A 19,911-nucleotide genomic window follows, 5' to 3' on the forward strand; every position below is an offset into this window, starting at 1 on the left:
CCATCCCGCGACTTGCGACTCAAAGATGGCTGCCTCCGCATGACTTACAATCCAAAGATGGCTGCCTATGCACGACTTATGACCCAAAGATGGCTGCCTCCGCACGACTTATGACCCAAAGATGGCTGCCTCCGCACGACTTACGACCCAAAGATGGCTGCCTCCGCATGACTTACGATGCAAAGATGGCTGCCTCCGCACGACTTACGACCCAAAGATGGCTGCCTCCGCATGATTACGACCCAAATATGGCTGCCTACGCACGACTTACGACCCATAGATGGCTGCCTACGCATGATCCAAAGATGGCTGCCTCCGCATGACTTACGACCCAAAGATGGCTGCCTCCGCTGTCATGAATCCCCAATGGCGAGGGATAGCACAGGACAAGCAAAGTATAACAAATATCGGACGAGCTCTAGGGTGATGGAACCTGGGCTGACCGCTGCCCTACGCCTGACAAACGCAACTAGAGATAGCCAGGGAGCGTGCCTACGTTGGTTCTAGACGCCACGCACCAGCCTAAGAGCTAACTAGTACTGCAGAGAAAACAAAGACCTCACTTGCCTCCAGAGGAATTAACCCCAAAGGTATAGTTGCCCCCCACATGTATTGACGGTGAAATGAGAGGAAGGCACACACATAGAGATGATGTATATAGCTTTAGCAAATAGAGGCCCGCTGAAAACTAGAAAGCAGAATGATACAAAAGGGGACTGAGCGGTCAGCAAAAAACCCTAATCAAAAAAACCATCCTGAGATTACAAGAACCCATGTGCCAACTCATGGCACATGGGGAGAACCTCAGTCCACTAGAGCAACCAGCTAGCATAGAGACATTCTAAGCAAGCTGGACCAAAAACCAAACAACTGAAAATCAGCACTTAGCTTATCCTGAAAGATCTGGGAGCAGGTAGGCAGGAACCAAACAGAGCACATCTGAACACATTGATAGCCGGCAAGGGAAATGACAGAAAGGCCAGGTAAAATAGGAAACACCCAGCCTCTGATGGACAGGTGGAAACCAAAGGCCGCAACCCACCAAAGTCACCCAGTACCAGCAGTAACCACCAGAGGGAGCCCACAAACAGAATCCACAACAGTACCCCCCCCTTGAGGAGGGGTCACCGAACCCTCACGAGAACCCCCAGGGCGATCAGGGTGAGCTCTATGGAAGGCGCGGACCAAATCAGTCGCATGAACATCGGAGGCGACCACCCAGGAATTATCCTCCTGACCATAACCCTTCCACTTAACCAAATACTGGAGTTTGCGTCTGGAAATACGAGAATCCAAGATCTTTTCAACAACATACTCCAATTCTCCCTCCACCAGCACCGGAGCAGGAGGCTCGACCGAAGGAACAACGGGCACCTCATACCTCCGCAACAACGACCGATGGAACACATTATGAATAGCAAACGATGCTGGGAGATCCAAACGAAAAGATCCAGGGTTAAGAATCTCCGAGATCCTATAAGGACCGATGAACCGAGGCTTGAACTTAGGAGAAGAGACCTTCATAGGGACAAAACGAGAAGACAACCACACCAAGTCCCCAACAAGAAGTCGGGGACCCACGCGGCGACGGCGATTAGCAAACTGCTGAGTCTTCTCCTGAGATAACTTCAAATTGTCCACCACCTGATTCCAAATCTGATGTAGCCTGTCCACCACCACGTCCACTCCAGGACAATCCGAAGATTCCCCCTGACCAGAGGAAAAACGAGGATGAAACCCCGAATTACAAAAAAAAGGAGAGACCAACGTGGCAGAACTAGCCCGATTATTAAGAGCAAATTCGGCCAGTGGCAAAAAAGAAACCCAGTCATCCTGATCAGCAGAAACAAAACACCTCAAATAAGTTTCCAAGGTCTGATTAGTTCGCTCCGTCTGGCCATTCGTCTGAGGATGGAATGCAGACGAGAAAGACAAATCAATGCCCATCTTGGCACAAAACGTCCGCCAAAATCTAGACACAAACTGGGATCCCCTGTCAGAAACGATATTCTCCGGAATCCCATGCAAACGAACCACGTTCTGAAAAAACAAAGGAACCAACTCAGAGGAGGAGGGCAACTTAGGCAAGGGCACCAAATGAACCATCTTAGAAAAGCGGTCACACACAACCCAGATAACGGACATTTTCTGTGAAACCGGGAGATCAGAAATAAAATCCATGGAAATGTGCGTCCAAGGCCTCTTCGGGATGGGCAATGATAACAACAACCCACTAGCCCGTGAACAGCAAGGCTTAGCTCGAGCACACACTTCACAAGACTGCACAAAGGTACGCACATCCCTAGACAAGGAAGGCCACCAAAAAGACCTGGCCACCAAGTCTCTTGTACCAAATATTCCAGGATGACCAGCCAACACAGAAGAATGGACCTCGGAGATGACTCTACTGGTCCAATCATCCGGAACAAACAGTCTTTCTGGTGGACATCGATCCGGTTTATCCACCTGAAACTCCTGCAATGCGCGTCGCAAGTCTGGGGATACGGCGGACAATATTACCCCATCCCTAAGGATACCAGCAGGCCCAGTGTCTCCAGGAGAGTCAGGCACAAAACTCCTGGAAAGAGCATCTGCCTTCACATTCTTTGAACCTGGCAGGTATGAAACCACGAAATTGAAACGAGAAAAAAATAACGACCAACGAGCCTGTCTAGGATTCAAACGCCTGGCAGACTCAAGGTAAATGAGATTCTTGTGATCAGTCAAGACCACCACGCGATGTTTAGCACCCTCAAGCCAATGACGCCACTCCTCAAATGCCCACTTCATGGCCAAAAGCTCCCGATTACCCATATCATAATTGCGCTCGGCGGGCGAGAATTTTCTAGAGAAGAAAGCACATGGCTTCATCACCGAGCCATTAGAACTTCTCTGTGACAAAACCGCCCCCGCTCCAATCTTGGAAGCATCAACCTCCACCTGAAAAGGAAGTGAAACATCTGGTTGACACAGCACAGGAGCAGAAGAAAACCGGCGCTTAAGTTCCCGAAAGGCCTCCACGGCTGCAGGAGACCAATCAGCAACATCAGCACCCTTTTTAGTCAAATCAGTCAAAGGTTTAACAATACTGGAAAAATTAGCAATGAACCGACGATAAAAATTAGCAAACCCCAAGAACTTCTGAAGGCTCTTAACAGATGTAGGTTGTGTCCAGTCACAAATAGCCTGAACCTTAACGGGATCCATCTCAATAGTAGAAGGAGAAAAAATGTACCCCAAAAAAGAAATCTTCTGGACTCCGAAGAGACACTTTGAGCCCTTCACAAACAGAGAATTGGCTCGCAAAACCTGAAACACCTTCCTGACCTGTAGAACATGAGACTCCCAGTCATCAGAAAACACCAAAATATCATCCAAATACACAATCATAAACTTATCCAGATATTCACGGAAAATATTGTGCATAAAGGACTGAAAGACTGACGGAGCATTGGAGAGTCCAAAAGGCATTACCAAATACTCAAAATGGCCCTCAGGTGTATTAAATGCGGTTTTCCACTCATCACCCTGTTTTATCCGCACCAGATTATACGCACCACGAAGATCTATTTTAGTGAACCACCTAGCCCCCTTAATGCGAGCAAACAAATCAGTAAATAATGGCAATGGATACTGGTATTTGACTGTAATCTTATTCAGAAGGCGATAATCTATACAAGGCCTCAGGGAACCATCTTTTTTTGCCACGAAAAAAAAACCTGCTCCCAGAGGGGACGAAGATGGACGAATATGTCCCTTTTCCAAGGACTCCTTAATATAATTCCGCATAGCAGTATGCTCTGGCAGTGACAGATTAAATAAACGACCCTTAGGGAACTTACTGCCAGGAATCAATTCTATAGCACAGTCACACTCTCTATGAGGAGGGAGCGAATTGAGCTTAGGCTCCTCAAAAACATCCCTATAATCCGACAAAAACGCAGGGATCTCCGAAGGAGTAGATGAAGCGATAGAAATCGGAGGTGCATCATCATGAACCCCCTGACATCCCCAGCTTAGCACAGACATTGTTTTCCAGTCCAGGACAGGATTATGAGTTTGTAACCATGGCAGACCAAGCACTAGTACATCATGTAAATTATACAGTACAAGGAAGCGAATCACCTCCTGATGAACGGGAGTCATGTGCATGGTCACTTGTGTCCAATACTGCGGTTTATTCATAGCCAATGGTGTAGAATCAATTCCCTTCAGAGGAATAGGAACTTCCAGAGGCTCTAGACTAAAACCGCAGCGTTTAGCAAATGACCAATCCATAAGACTCAGGGCAGCGCCTGAATCCACATAGGCATCGACGGAAATGGAAGACAGTGAAAAAATCAGAGTCACAGACAAAATGAACTTAGACTGCAGAGTATCAATGGCAAAAGATTTATCAACCCTTTTTGTGCGTTTAGAGCATGCTGATATAACATGAGCTGAATCACCACAATAAAAACACAAACCATTTTTCCGCCTATAATTTTGCCGTTCACTTCTGGACTGAATTCTATCACATTGCATAGTCTCAGGTGCCTGTTCAGAAGACACCGCCAACTGGTGCACGGGTTTGCGCTCCCGTAAACGCCGATCAATCTGAATGGCCATAGCCATAGACTCATTCAGACCTGTAGGCACAGGGAACCCCACCATAATATCCTTAATGGCCTCAGAAAGACCATTTCTGAAGTTTGCAGCCAGGGCGCACTCATTCCACTGAGTAAGCACCGACCATTTCCGAAATTTCTGACAATATATTTCCGCTTCATCATGCCCCTGAGAGAGGGCTAATAAAGCCTTTTCAGCCTGAATCTCTAGGTTAGGTTCCTCATAGAGTAATCCCAATGCCAGAAAAAACGCATCCACACTGAGCAATGCAGGATCCCCTGGTGCCAATGCAAATGCCCAATTCTGAGGGTCGCCCCGTAGGAACGATATAACAATCTTGACCTGTTGAGCAGGGTCTCCAGAGGAGCGAGATTTCAAAGAGAGAAACAATTTACAATTGTTCCTGAAATTCAGGAAGGTAGATCTATCTCCAGAAAAAAACTCTGGAATAGGAATTCTAGGTTCAGACATGGGAGTGTGAACAACGAAATCCTGTATGTTTTGAACCTTTGCCGCGAGATTACTCAGGCTGGAAGCCAAACTCTGGACATCCATGATAAACAGCTAAGATCAGAGCCATTCAAGGGTTAAGAGGAGGTAAGAAGCAGCTAGACAGCAATTAAGGGCTAGGCAGCAAAACTCTGAAGGGAAAGAAAAAAAAAAAAAAAAAAAAATTTCCCTTGAACACTTCTTTTTCTCCTGCTTCAGCCCAAACAATTAACACTTTGTGGGCCGGCTATACTGTCATGAATCCCCAATGGCGAGGGATAGCACAGGACAAGCAAAGTATAACAAATATCGGACGAGCTCTAGGGTGATGGAACCTGGGCTGACCGCTGCCCTACGCCTGACAAACGCAACTAGAGATAGCCAGGGAGCGTGCTGTTATGGTTCTCAATGGCAAGAGAACATAGCCCAGCAAACATAAGAACTAGCTCTTGGAAGGATGGAAACTAAACTGACCATGAACTACACCTGCCGCACAACTAACAGTAGCCGGGTAGCGTTGCCTGCGTTTTATCCCTAGACGCCCAGCGCCGGCCGGAGGACTAACTAATCCTGGCAGAGGAAAATACAGTCCTGGCTCACCTCTAGAGAAATTTCCCCGAAAGGCAGACAGAGGCCCCCACATATATTGGCGGTGATTTTAGATGAAATGACAAACGTAGTATGAAAATAGGTTTAGCAAAATTGAGGTCCGCTTACTAGATAGCAGGAAGACAGAAAGGGCACTTTCATGGTCAGCTGAAAACCCTATCAAAATACCATCCTGAAATTACTTTAAGACTCTAGTATTAACTCATAACATCAGAGTGGCAATTTCAGATCACAAGAGCTTTCCAGACACAGAAACGAAACTACAGCTGTGAACTGGAACAAAATGCAAAAACAAACGAGGACTAAAGTCCAACTTAGCTGGAAGTTGTCTAGCAGCAGGAACATGCACAGAAAGGCTTCTGATTACAATGTTGACCGGCATGGAAGTGACAGAGGAACTCCCACATCCTGATGGGAACAGGTGAACAGAGGGGATGATGCACACCAGTTCAATTCCACCAGTGGCCACCGGGGGAGCCCAAAATCCAATTTCACAACAGCGTGCCTACGTTGGTTCTAGACGCCACGCACCAGCCTAAGAGCTAACTAGTACTGCAGAGAAAACAAAGACCTCACTTGCCTCCAGAGGAATTAACCCCAAAGGTATAGTTGCCCCCCACATGTATTGACGGTGAAATGAGAGGAAGGCACACACATAGAGATGATGTATATAGCTTTAGCAAATAGAGGCCCGCTGAAAACTAGAAAGCAGAATGATACAAAAGGGGACTGAGCGGTCAGCAAAAAACCCTAATCAAAAAAACCATCCTGAGATTACAAGAACCCATGTGCCAACTCATGGCACATGGGGAGAACCTCAGTCCACTAGAGCAACCAGCTAGCATAGAGACATTCTAAGCAAACTGGACCAAAAACCAAACAACTGAAAATCAGCACTTAGCTTATCCTGAAAGATCTGGGAGCAGGTAGGCAGGAACCAAACAGAGCACATCTGAACACATTGATAGCCGGCAAGGGAAATGACAGAAAGGCCAGGTAAAATAGGAAACACCCAGCCTCTGATGGACAGGTGGAAACCAAAGGCCGCAACCCACCAAAGTCACCCAGTACCAGCAGTAACCACCAGAGGGAGCCCACAAACAGAATCCACAACACTCCGCACGACTTACGACCCAAAGATGGCTGCCTCCGCATGACTTACGATGCAAAGATGGCTGCCCCCGCACGACTTACGACCCAAAGATGGCTGCCTCCGCATGATTACGACCCAAATATGGCTGCCTACGCACGACTTATGACCCAAAGATGTCTGCCTCCGCATGACTTACGACCCAAAGATGGCTGCCTCCGCACGACTTACGACCCAAAGATGGCTGCCTTCGCACGACTTACGACGCAAAGATGGCTGCCTCCGCACGACTTACGACTCAAAGATGGCTGCCTCCGCAGAACTTACGACCCAAAGATGGCTGCCTCCGCACGACTTACAACCCAAAGATGGCTGCCTCCGCACGAACCAAAGATGGCTGCCTTCCCATGACTTGCGACTCAAAGATGGCTGCCTCCGCACGACTTACAACCGAAAGATGGCTGCCTACGCACGACTTATGACCCAAAGATGGCTGCCTCCGCACGACTTATGACCCAAAGATGGCTGCCTCCGCACGACTTACGACCCAAAGATGGCTGCCTCCGCATGACTTACGATGCAAAGATGGCTGCCTCCACACGACTTACGACCCAAAGATGGCTGCCTCCGCATGATTACGACCCAAAGATGGCTGCCTACGAACGACTTATGACCCAAAGATGTCTGCCTCCGCATGACTTACGACCCAAAGATGGCTGCCTCCGCACGACTTACGACCCAAAGATGGCTGCCTTCGCACGACTTACGACCCAAAGATGGCTGCCTCCACATGATTATGACCCAAAGATGGCTGCCTACGCACAACTTACGACCCAAAGATGGCTGCCTCCGCACGACTTATGACCCAAAGATGGCTGCCTCCGCACGACTTACGACCCAAAGATGGCTGCCTCCGCATGACTTACGATGCAAAGATGGCTGCCTCCGCACGACTTACGACCCAAAGATGGCTGCCTCCGCATGATTACGACCCAAAGATGGCTGCCTACGCACGACTTATGACCCAAAGATGTCTGCCTCCGCATGACTTACGACCCAAAGATGGCTGCCTCCGCACGACTTACGACCCAAAGATGGCTGCCTTCGCACGACTTACGACGCAAAGATGGCTGCCTCCGCACGACTTATGACCAAAAGATGGCTGCCTCTGCAGAACTTACGACCCAAAAATGGCTGCCTCCGCACGACTTACGACCCAAAGATGGCTGCCTCCGCACGAACCAAAGATGGCTGCCATCCCGCGACTTGCGACTCAAAGATGGCTGCCTCCGCACGACTTACAACCCAAAGATGGCTGCCTATGCACGACTTATGACCCAAAGATGGCTGCCTCCGCACGACATACAACCCAAAGATGGCTGCCTCCGCACGACCTACGACCCAAAGATGGCTGCCTCCGCATGACTTACGATTAGGGTTGAGCGATACCGTCCGATACTTGAAAGTATCGGTATCGGAAAGTATCGGCCGATACCGGCAAAGTATCGGATCTAATCCGATACCGATACCCGATACCAATACAAGTGAATGGGACTCAAGTATCGGACGGTAAATCAGCCCTTTCTGTCCTTCTATATGGGGTTCTGGAGGGGGGGGGAGAGTGTGGGCGGTGCGTGGGCGGAGACTGCGTGTCTCTGTGCGGGCGGGGTCTGTGCGGGCCTGCCAGGGAACTCATTCTATGCGGCCGGCGCTGTATGCCCGGGCTTGATGCGGCGTGCTGGGGCTTGATGCGGCGTGGGAGGGTTCTGCGGCGTGCTGGGGGGGTCTATGCGGCGTGAGGGGGTCTAAGCGGCGTGCTGGGGGGTCTATGCGGCGTGAGGGGCTCTCTGCGGCGTTCTGGGGCGTCTATGCGGCGTGCTGGGGGATCTATGCGGCGTGAGGGGCTCTCTGCGGCGTTCTGGGGCGTCTATGCGGCGTGCTGGGGGGTCTATGCGGCGTGCTGGGGGGTCTATGCGGCGTGCTGGGGGGTCTATGCGGCGTGCGGGGGTCTCAGCGGCGTGCGGGGGTCTCTGCGGCGTGCTGGGGGGTCTCTGCGGCGTGGGGGGGGTCTCTGCGGCGTGGGGGGGGTCTCTGCGGCGTGGGGGGGGTTCTCTGCGGCGTGCGGGGGTCTCAGTGCGGGCATCGTCCGATGGGACTACAAGTCCCATCGGGCTATGCCTGCTACACTTACAGTGATTGACACATTAGCCAATGATGGGACAGTAGTAGTCTCATCATCCGGCTAATGTGTTGAATGAAAAAAAAAAAATACTCCATACATACATTCTACATACATAAATACATATAGACATACAGTACATTCATACATTACATACATGACATACATTACATTAAACATAGATTACATACTCACCATTACTTGTCATTTTGATCCCCGAAGCCAGTGTCATCTATAAAAAATGTGAAAAAAACAAACAACCAATATACTCCCTGTCCGCAGAAATCCACGAGTGTCCCACGACGATCTCCCGTGGAGAGCAGCAGCATCAAATTATGCGACCGCTCTCTAGGGGCTCAGAAACACAATGACGGGAGGAAGGTATCCTTCCGCCACTGTATTCCTCCGCCGCTGTAAAAAAAAAAGGGCCTAGTCTCACTTTATGGCATTGCTGTATGAGACATTTTCCCATGCAGCAATTATATAAAGTGACACTTTGAACTCAGGTAACCTCAGTGATGCACTGCAGGAGCCATTGTCTCCTGTCAGTGTGTCACTGAGGGTCCTATAGAGCAGTGACGTCACCCGATGTCACTGTTCTATAGGGGAGATCGTCGTGGGACACTCGTTATTAATTGGACTACGGCGGACAGGTAGTATGCGGTTTATTATTTTACGTTTTTTGCAGGCGCTGAAGTATGGTAAGTATGGTGAAATGAAGAATATTAAAATACTTTTTCCTAATGTGTGCGTGTTTTATTAACCCTTTTCTTACTATTGGATTAATAACGGATAGGCGTCTTATTGACGCCTCTCCGTTATTAACCCGGCTTAATGTCACCTTACGATAGCAAGGTGACATTAACCCCTTATTACCCCATATCCCACCGCTACACGGGAGTGGGAAGAGCGGGGCTAAGTGCCGGAATTGGCGCATCTTACGGATGCGCCATTTTCGGGGCGGCTGCGGACTGGTATTTGTAGCCGGGGGGGGGGGCAATATCCATGGCCCCTCTCTAGGCTATGAATATCAGCCCGCAGCTGTCTGCGTAGCCTTTCTGGCTATAAAATATAGGGGGACCCCACGTCATTTTTTGGGGGGGTCCCCCTATTTTAATAGCCAGTAAAGGCTACGCAGACAGCTGCGAGCTGATATTCATAGCAGGCTACAAATATTGGCCCCCGGCCGTCGGCTTTCCCCCTCTGGCGCAGAAAATTGCGCGGGAGCCCACGCCGTTTTTTTCCATTTTTTTTTTTTTTAAATTCAACGCTCATAAAGGCCTCTTTCACCCTTGCGTCAGTACGGGTCCGTCGCTATGTGTCGAGCCGACGTACCGACGCACGTTGTGAAATTTGTACACGACGTGGGCAGCGGATGCAGTTTTTCAACGCATCCACTGCCCATTCTGAAGTGCGGGGAGGAGGGGGCAGAGTTTCTGCTGCGCATGCGCAGTAGAAAATGGCAGACGCGACGGACAAAAAAACGTTCACTTGAACGTTTTTTCGTGCCGACGGTCCGCCAAAACTCGACGGATCCGTTGCAGAACGGACGCGACGTGTGGCCATTCGTCGCGATCCGTCGCTAATACAAGTCTATGGGGAAAAAAAATGCATCCTGCGAGCACATTTGCAGGATCCGTTTTTTTCCGCCAGATACGTTTTTTCAGTCGGATCCGTTGTTTTCCGCCAGATTGTTTTTTTTCCACCGGATCCGTTTTTTTCCGCCAGATCCGTTTTTTTTACATTGGATCCGTTTTTTTTCTGCCAGATCTGTTTTTTTCCACCGGATCCGTTTTTTTCCACCAGATCCGTTTTTTTTCCGCCAGATCCGTTTTTTCCTGCCGGATCCATTTTTTTCCGCCAGATCCGTTTTTTCTCATAGAGTTGTAATAGCGCCGGATTGCGCCTGATGGCCACACATTTCATCCGTTTTTTGCAGGATTCGTTAAAAAAAACTGTTTCCGCCGGACGGAAAACTCATAGGAACGTTTTTTGTCCGTTATTTTTCATGCATGTTTCCATTCAAATCATGCACATTTTCCGTTTATTTATTTTCCAAAAACCTCATCAAAACCTGCATCAAAACTGCATGAAAAACCGCACCAAAAACCTGCATCAAAAACAGCATCAAAAACCGCACCAAAACCTGCATCAAAAACCGCACCAAAAACTGCATCAAAAACCTCACCAAAAACTGCATCAAAAACCGCACCAAAAACTGCATCAAAAACCGCACCAAAAACCTGCAGCAAAAAAGCACCAAAAACTGCACCAAAAACTGCATCAAAAACAGCACCAAAAAACTGCAGCAAAAAAAGCACCAAAAACTGCATCAAAAACCGCATCAAAAAGCTACATCAAAAACAGCACCAAAAACTGCATCAAAAACCGCACCAAAAACCTGCAGCAAAAAAGCACCAAAAACTGCATCAAAAACCGCATCAAAAACTGCACCAAAAACTGCATCAAAAACCGCATCAAAAAGCTGGAGCAAAAAAAGCACCAAAAACTGCATCAAATACTGCACCAAAAACTGCATCAAAAACCGCACCAAAAACCTGCAGCAAAAACTGCATCAAAAACCGCATCAAAACTGCACCAGTTTTTTATGCAGGTTTTGATGCAGTTTTTGGTGCAGTTTTTGATGCGGTTTTTGATGCAGGTTTTGGTGCTGTTTTTGATGTAGCTTTTTGATGCGGTTTTTGATGCAGTTTTTGGTGCTTTTTTTGCTGCAGGTTTTTGGTGCTGTTTTTGATGCAGTTTTTGATGCAGTTTTTGGTGCTTTTTTGCTGCAGGTTTTTGGTGCGGTTTTTGATGCAGTTTTTGGTGCAATTTTTGATGCGGTTTTTGATGCAGTTTTTGGTGCTTTTTGCTGCAGGTTTTTGGTGCGGTTTTTGATGCAGTTTTTGGTGCAGTTTTTGATGCGTTTTTTGATGCAGTTTTTGGTGCTTTTTTGCTGCATGTTTTTGGTGCGGTTTTTGATGTAGTTTTTGGTTCAGTTTTTGATGCAGTTTTTGGTGCTTTTTTTGCTGCAGGTTTTTGGTGCGGTTTTTGATGCAGTTTTTGGTGCTGTTTTTAAGGCCATGTTCACACGCTGCGGGTTCCTCTGCGGGTTAATCCCGCAGCGGAATTGAAAATCTGCAGGGAAAAACCGCTGTGGTTATCCCTGCAGATTTATCGCGGTTTGTTCCGCGGTTTCCGCTGCGGGATTACTGCTGTACTATTGATGCTGCATATGCAGCAATATGCAGCATCAATAGTAATGTAAAAAATAATAAAAATTGGCCTTATACTCACCCTCTGACGTCGCGATCTCCCCGGCGCTGCAAGCGGCTGTGCCGACAAGGAACTTCGTGACGTCACGGTCATGTGACCGCGGCGTCATCACGGTCATGTGACCGCAACGTCACCACAGGTCCTGTTCGGCACAGCAACTGAGACCGGACGGCCGCGGGCAGCGATGAGAGGTGAGTATAGCTTCATTTTTTATTTTAATTCTTTTTTTTACACTATTTTATGGTTCCCAGGGCCTGGAGGAGAGTCTCCTCTCCTCCACCCCGGGTACCACCCGCACATTATCCGCTTACTTCCCGCAACGTGGGCACAGCCCCATGCGGGAAGTAAGCGGTTCAATGCATTTCTATGGGTGCAGAATCGCAGCGATTCTGCACAAAGAAGTGACATGCTGCGGGTTGTAAACCGCTGCGTTTCTGCGCGGTTTTTCCCGCAGCATGTGCACTGCGGTTTGCGGTTTCCATAGGGTTTACATGTTAATGTAAACGCTATGGAAACTGCTGCGGACCCGCAGCATCAAAATCGCGGCGGTTCCGCGGTAAAAACCGCAGCGTGTGAACATGGCCTTATGTAGCTTTTTGTTGAGGTTTTTGATACAGTTTTTGGTGCTTTTTTTGCTGCAGGTTTTTGATGCCGTTTTTGATGCAGTTTTTGGTGCATTTTTGCTGCAGGTTTTTGGTGCAGTTTTTGATGCGGTTTTTGATGCAGTTTTTGGTGCTGTTTTTGATGTAGCTTTTTGATGCGGTTTTTGATGCAGTTTTTGGTGCTTTTTTTGCTGCAGGTTTTTGGTGCTTTTTTTGCTGCAGGTTTTTGATGCAGTTTTTGGTGCTTTTTTGCTGCAGGTTTTTGATGCAGTTTTTGGTGCAGTATTTGATGCAGTTTTTGGTGTTTTTTGCTGCAGGTTTTTGGTGCGGTTTTTGGTGCAGCAAAAAAGCACCAAAAACTGCATCAAAAACCGCATTAAAAACTGCACCAAAAACTGCATCAAAAACCGCACCAAAAACCTGCAGCAAAAAGCACCAAAAACTGCATCAAAAAACGCATCAAAAACTGCACCAAAAACTGCATAAAAAAAAAAATGGATCCGGCAGGAAAAAACGGATCCGGCGGAAAAAAACGGATCTAGCAGAAAAAAACGGATCCGGTGGAAAAAAAACGATCTGGCGGAAAACAACGGATCCGACTGAAAAAACGGATCTGGCGGAAAAAACGGATCCTGCAAATGTGCTCGCAGGATGCATTTTTTTCCCCATAGACTTGTATTAGCGACGGATCGCGACGAATGGCCACACGTCGCGTCCGTTCTGCAACGGATCCGTCGAGTTTTGGCGGACCGTCGGCACGAAAAAACGTTCAAGTGAACGTTTTTTTGTCCGTCGCGTCTGCCATTTTCTACTGCGTATGCGCAGCAGAAACTCTGCCCCCTCCTCCCCGCACTTCAGAATGGGCAGTGGATGCGTTGAAAAACTGCATCCGCTGCCCACGTCGTGTACAAATTTCACAACGTGCGTCGGTACGTCGGCTCGACGCATAGCGACGGACCCGTACTGACGCAAGGGTGAAAGAGGCCTTTATGAGCGTTGAATTTAAAAAAAAAAAATGGAAAAAAACGGCGTGGGCAATTTTCTGCACCAGAGGGGGAAAGCCGACGGCCGGGGGCCAATATTTGTAGCCTGCTATGAATATCAGCTCGCAGCTGTCTGCGTAGCCTTTACTGGCTATTAAAATAGGGGGACCCCCCAAAAATATGACGTGGGGTCCCCCTATATTTTATAGCCAGAAAGGCTACGCAGACAGCTGCGGGCTGATATTCATAGCCTAGAGAGGGGCCATGGATATTGGCCCCCCCCCGGCTACAAATACCAGTCCGCAGCCGCCCCGAAAATGGCACATCCGTAAGATGCGCCAATTCCGGCACTTAGCCCCTCTCTTCCCACTCCCGTGTAGCGGTGGGATATGGGGTAATAAGGGGTTAATGTCACCTTGCTATCGTAAGGTGACATTAAGCCGGGTTAATAACGGAGAGGCGTCAATAAGACGCCTATCCGTTATTAATCCAATAGTAAGAAAAGGGTTAATAAAACACGCACACATTAGGAAAAAGTATTTTAATATTCTTCATTTCACCATACTTACCATACTTCAGCGCCTGCAAAAAACGTAAAATAATAAACCGCATACTACCTGTCTGCCGTAGTCCAATTAATAACGAGTGTCCCACGACGATCTCCCCTATAGAACAGTGACATCGGGTGACGTCACTGCTCTATAGGACCCTCAGTGACACACTGACAGGAGACAATGGCTCCTGCAGTGCATCACTGAGGTTACCTGAGTTCAAAGTGTCACTTTATATAATTGCTGCATGGGAAAATGTCTCATACAGCAATGCCATAAAGTGAGACTAGGGACTTTTTTTTTTACAGCGGCGGAGGAATACAGTGGCGGAAGGATACCTTCCTCCCGTCATTGTGTTTCTGAGCCCCTAGAGAGCGGTCGCATTATTTGATGCTGCTGCTCTCCACGGGAGATCGTCGTGGGACACTCGTGGATTTCTGCGGACAGGGAGTATATTGGTTGTTTGTTTTTTTCACATTTTTTATAGATGACACTGGCTTCGGGGATCAAAATGACAAGTAATGGTGAGTATGTAATCTATGTTTAATGTAATGTATGTCATGTATGTAATGTATGAATGTACTGTATGTCTATATGTATGTATGTATGTAGAATGTATGTATGGAGTATTTTTTTTTTTTTCATTCAACACATTAGCCGGATGATGGGACTACTACTGTCCCATCATTGGCTAATGTGTCAATCACTGTCAGTGTAGCAGGCATAGCCCGATGGGACTTGTAGTCCCATTGGACGATGCCCGCACTGAGACCCCCGCACGCCGCTGAGACCCCCCCCACGCCGCAGAGACCCCCCCCACGCCGCAGAGACCCCCCAGCACGCCGCAGAGACCCCCCAGCACGCCGCAGAGACCCCCAAGCACGCCTCAGAGACCCCCGCACGCCGCTGAGACCCCCGCACGCCGCATAGACCCCCCAGCACGCCGCATAGACCCCCCAGCACGCCGCATAGACCCCCCAGCACGCCGCATAGACGCCCCAGAACGCCGCAGAGAGCCCCTCACGCCGCATAGATCCCCCAGCACGCCGCATAGACGCCCCAGAACGCCGCAGAGAGCCCCTCACGCCACATAGACCCCCCCAGCACGCCGCATAGACCCCCCCAGCACGCCGCAGAGCCCTCCCACACCGCATCAAGCCCCGGCACGCCGCATCAAGCCTGGGCATACAGCGCCGGCCGCATAGAATGAGATCCCTGGCAGGCCCGCACAGACCCCGCCCGCACAGAGACACGCAGTCTCCGCCCACGCACCGCCCACTTTACATTATAGTGATTTTAGCACTGTGGGGACTTCCGATTCCGATACCCGATACCACAAAAATATCGGATCTCGGTATCGGAATTCCGATACCGCAAGGATCGGCCGATACCCGATACTTGCGGTATCGGAATGCTCAACACTACTTACGATCCAAAGATGGATGCCTCCGCACAAGTTATTACCCAAAGATGGCTGCCTTCACACGACTTATGACCCAAAGATGGCTGCCTCTGCACGACTTACGACCCAAAGATGGCTGCCTCCACATGAATTACGACCCAAAGATGGCTGCCTTCGCACGACTTACGACGCAAAGATGGCTGCCTCCGCACGACCTACGACCCAAAGATGGCTGCCTCCGCACGAACCAAAGATGGCTGCCTTCCCGCGACTTACGACCCAAAGATGGCTGCCTCCGCACGACTTACGACCCAAAGATGGCTGCCTACGCAAGACTTATGACCCAAAGATGGCTGCCTCCGCACGATCCAAAGATGGCTGCCTATGCATGACTTGCGACCCAAAGATGGCTGCCTCCGCATGACTTACGACCCAAAGATGGCTGCCTATGCATGACTTATGACCCAAAGATGGCTGCCTCCACACGAACCAAAGATGGCTGCCTATGCATGACTTGCGACCCAAAGATGGCTGCCTCCGCACGACTTACGACCCAAAGATGGCTGCCTCCGCATTACTTATGATCCAAAGATGGATGCCTCCGCACAACTTATTACCCAAAGATGGCTGCCTCCACAAGACTTACGACCCAAAGATGGCTGCCTCCGCTCGACTTACGATGCAAAGATGGCTGCCTCCGCAAGACTTACGACCCAAAGATGGCTGCCTCCGCACGACTTACGACCCAAAGATGGCTGCCTCCGCAAGACTTACGACCCAAAGATGGCTGCCTCCGCACGACTTACGACCCAAAGATGGCTGCCTCCGCACGACTTACGACCCAAAGATGGCTGCCTCCGCACGACTTACGACCCAAAGATGGCTGCCTCCACATGACTTACGACCCAAAGATGGCTGCCTCCACACGACATAAAGATGGCTGCCTCCGCACAACTTACGACCCAAAGATTGCTGACTCCTCATGACTTACAACCCAAAGATGGCTGCCTCCGCACGACTTATGACCCAAAGACGGCTGCCTCCGCTTGACCTATGACCCAAAGATGGCTGCCTCCGCATGACCCAAAGATGGCTGCCTCCACATGACTTACGAACCAAAGATGGCTGCCTTCCCGCGACTTGCGACTCAAAGATGGCTGCCTCCGCATGACTTACAACCCAAAGATGGCTGCCTATGCACGACTTATGACCCAAAGATGGCTGCCTCCGCACGACATACGACCCAAAGATGGCTGCCTCCGCACGACTTACGACCCAAAGATGGCTGCCTCCGCATGACTTACGATCCAAAGATGGATGCCTCCGCACAAGTTATTACCCAAAGATGGCTGCCTCCACACGACTTATGACCCAAAGATGGCTGCCTCCGCACGACTTACGACCCAAAGATGGCTGCCTCCACATGACTTACGACCCAAAGATGGCTGCCTTCGCACGACTTACGACGCAAAGATGGCTGCCTCCGCACGACTTACGACCCAAAGATGGCTGCCTCCGCACAACTTACAACCCAAGGATGGCTGCCTCCACACGACTTACGACCCAAAGATGGCTGCCTCCGCACGAACCAAAGATGGCTGCCTTCCTGCGACTTGCGACCCAAAGATGGCTGCCTCCGCATGACTTACGACCCAAAGATGGCTGCCTACGCAAGACTTATGACCCAAAGATGGCTGCCTCCGCACGATCCAAAGATGGCTGCCTATGCATGACTTGCGACCCAAAGATGGCTGCCTCCGCACGACTTACGACCCAAAGATGGCTGCCTATGCATGACCTATGACCCAAAGATGGCTGCCTCCGCACGAACCAAAGATGGCTGCCTATGCATGACTTGCGACCCAAAGATGGCTGCCTCCGCACGACTTACGACCCAAAGATGGCTGCCTCCGCACGACTTACGACTCAAAGATGGCTGCCTCCGCACGACTTACGACACAAAGATGGCTGCCTCCACACGACTCATGACACAAAGATGGCTGCCTCCAGAAGACCCAAAGATGGCTGCCTCCGCACGACTTACTATGCAAAGATGGCTGCTTCCTCACAACTTACGACCCAAAGATGGCTGCCTCCGCATGACTTACGACCCAAAGATGGCTGCCTCCGCACGACTTACGATGCAAAGATGGCTGCCTCCTCATGACTTACGACCCATAGATGGCTGCCTCCGCACGACTATTGACCCAAAGATGGCTGCCTCCGCACGAATTATGACCCAAAGATGGCTGCCTCCGCATGACTTACGACGCAAAGATGGCTGCCTCCGCATGAATTATGACCCAAAGATGGCTGCCTTTGCACGACTTACGACCCAAAGATGGCTGCCTCCGCACTACTTACGACCCAAAGATGGCTGCCTCAGCACTACTTATGACCCAAAGATGGCTGCCTCAGCACAACTTATGACCCAAAGATGGCTGCCTCCGCACGACATATGACCCAAAGATGGCTGCCTATGCACGACTTACGACCCAAAGATGACTGCCTCCGCACTACTTACGACCCATAGATGGCTGCCTACGCATGATCCAAAGATGGCTGCCTCCGCATGACTTACGACCCAAAGATGGCTGCCTCCGCACGACTTACGACCCAAAGATGGCTGCCTCCGCATGACTTACGATGCAAAGATGGCTGCCTCCGCACGACTTACGACCCAAAGATGGCTGCCTCTGCATGATTACGACCCAAATATGGCTGCCTACGCACGACTTATGACCCAAAGATGTCTGCCTCCGCATGACTTACGACCCAAAGATGGCTGCCTTCGCACGACTTACGACGCAAAGATGGCTGCCTCCGCACGACTTACGACCCAAAGATGGCTGCCTCCGCAGAACTTACGACCCAAAGATGGCTGCCTCCGCACGACTTACGACCCAAAGATGGCTGCCTCCGCACGAACCAAAGATGGCTGCCTTCCCGTGACTTGCGACTCAAAGATGGCTGCCTCCGCACGACTTACAACCGAAAGATGGCTGCCTACGCACGACTTATGACCCAAAGATGGCTGCCTCCGCACGACTTATGACCCAAAGATGGCTGCCTCCGCACGACTTACGACCCAAAGATGGCTGCCTCCGCATGACTTACGATGCAAAGATGGCTGCCTCCGCATGACTTACGACCCAAAGATGGCTGCCTCCGCATGATTACGAACCAAAGATGGCTGCCTACGAACGACTTATGACCCAAAGATGTCTGCCTCCGCATGACTTACGACCCAAAGATGGCTGCCTCCGCACGACTTACGACCCAAAGATGGCTGCCTTCGCACGACTTACGACCCAAAGATGGCTGCCTCCACATGATTATGGCCCAAAGATGGCTGCCTACGCACAACTTACGACCCAAAGATGGCTGCCTCCGCACGACTTATGACCCAAAGATGGCTGACTCCGCACGACTTACGACCCAAAGATGGCTGCCTCCGCATGACTTACGATGCAAAGATGGCTGCCTCCGCACGACTTACGACCCAAAGATGGCTGCCTCCGCATGATTACGACCCAAAGATGGCTGCCTACGCACGACTTACGACCCAAAGATGGCTGCCTCCGCACGACTTACGACCCAAAGATGGCTGCCTCAGCACGACTTACGACCCAAAGATGGCTGCCTCCGCATGACTTACGACCCAAAGATGGCTGCCTCCACACGACATAAAGATGGCTGCCTCCGCACAAATTACTACCCAAAGATTGCTGACTCCTCATAACTTACAACCCAAAGATGGCTGCCTCCGCACGACTTATGACCCAAAGACGGCTGCCTCCGCTTGACCTATGACCCAAAGATGGCTGCCTCCGCATAACCCAAAGATGGCTGCCTCCACATGACTTACGAACCAAAGATGGCTGCCTTCCCACGACTTGCGACTCAAAGATGGCTGCCTCCGCACGACTTACAACCCAAAGATGGCTGCCTATGCACGACTTATGACCCAAAGATGGCTGCCTCCGCACGACATACGACCCAAAGATGGCTGCCTCCGCACGAATTACGACCCAAAGATGGCTGCCTCCGCATGACTTACGATCCAAAGATGGATGCCTCCGCACAAGTTATTACCCAAAGATGGCTGCCTCCACATGACTT

This window comes from Ranitomeya variabilis, chromosome 3 (genome assembly GCF_051348905.1).
Source record: "Ranitomeya variabilis isolate aRanVar5 chromosome 3, aRanVar5.hap1, whole genome shotgun sequence".
NCBI classification, from domain to species: domain Eukaryota; kingdom Metazoa; phylum Chordata; class Amphibia; order Anura; family Dendrobatidae; genus Ranitomeya; species Ranitomeya variabilis.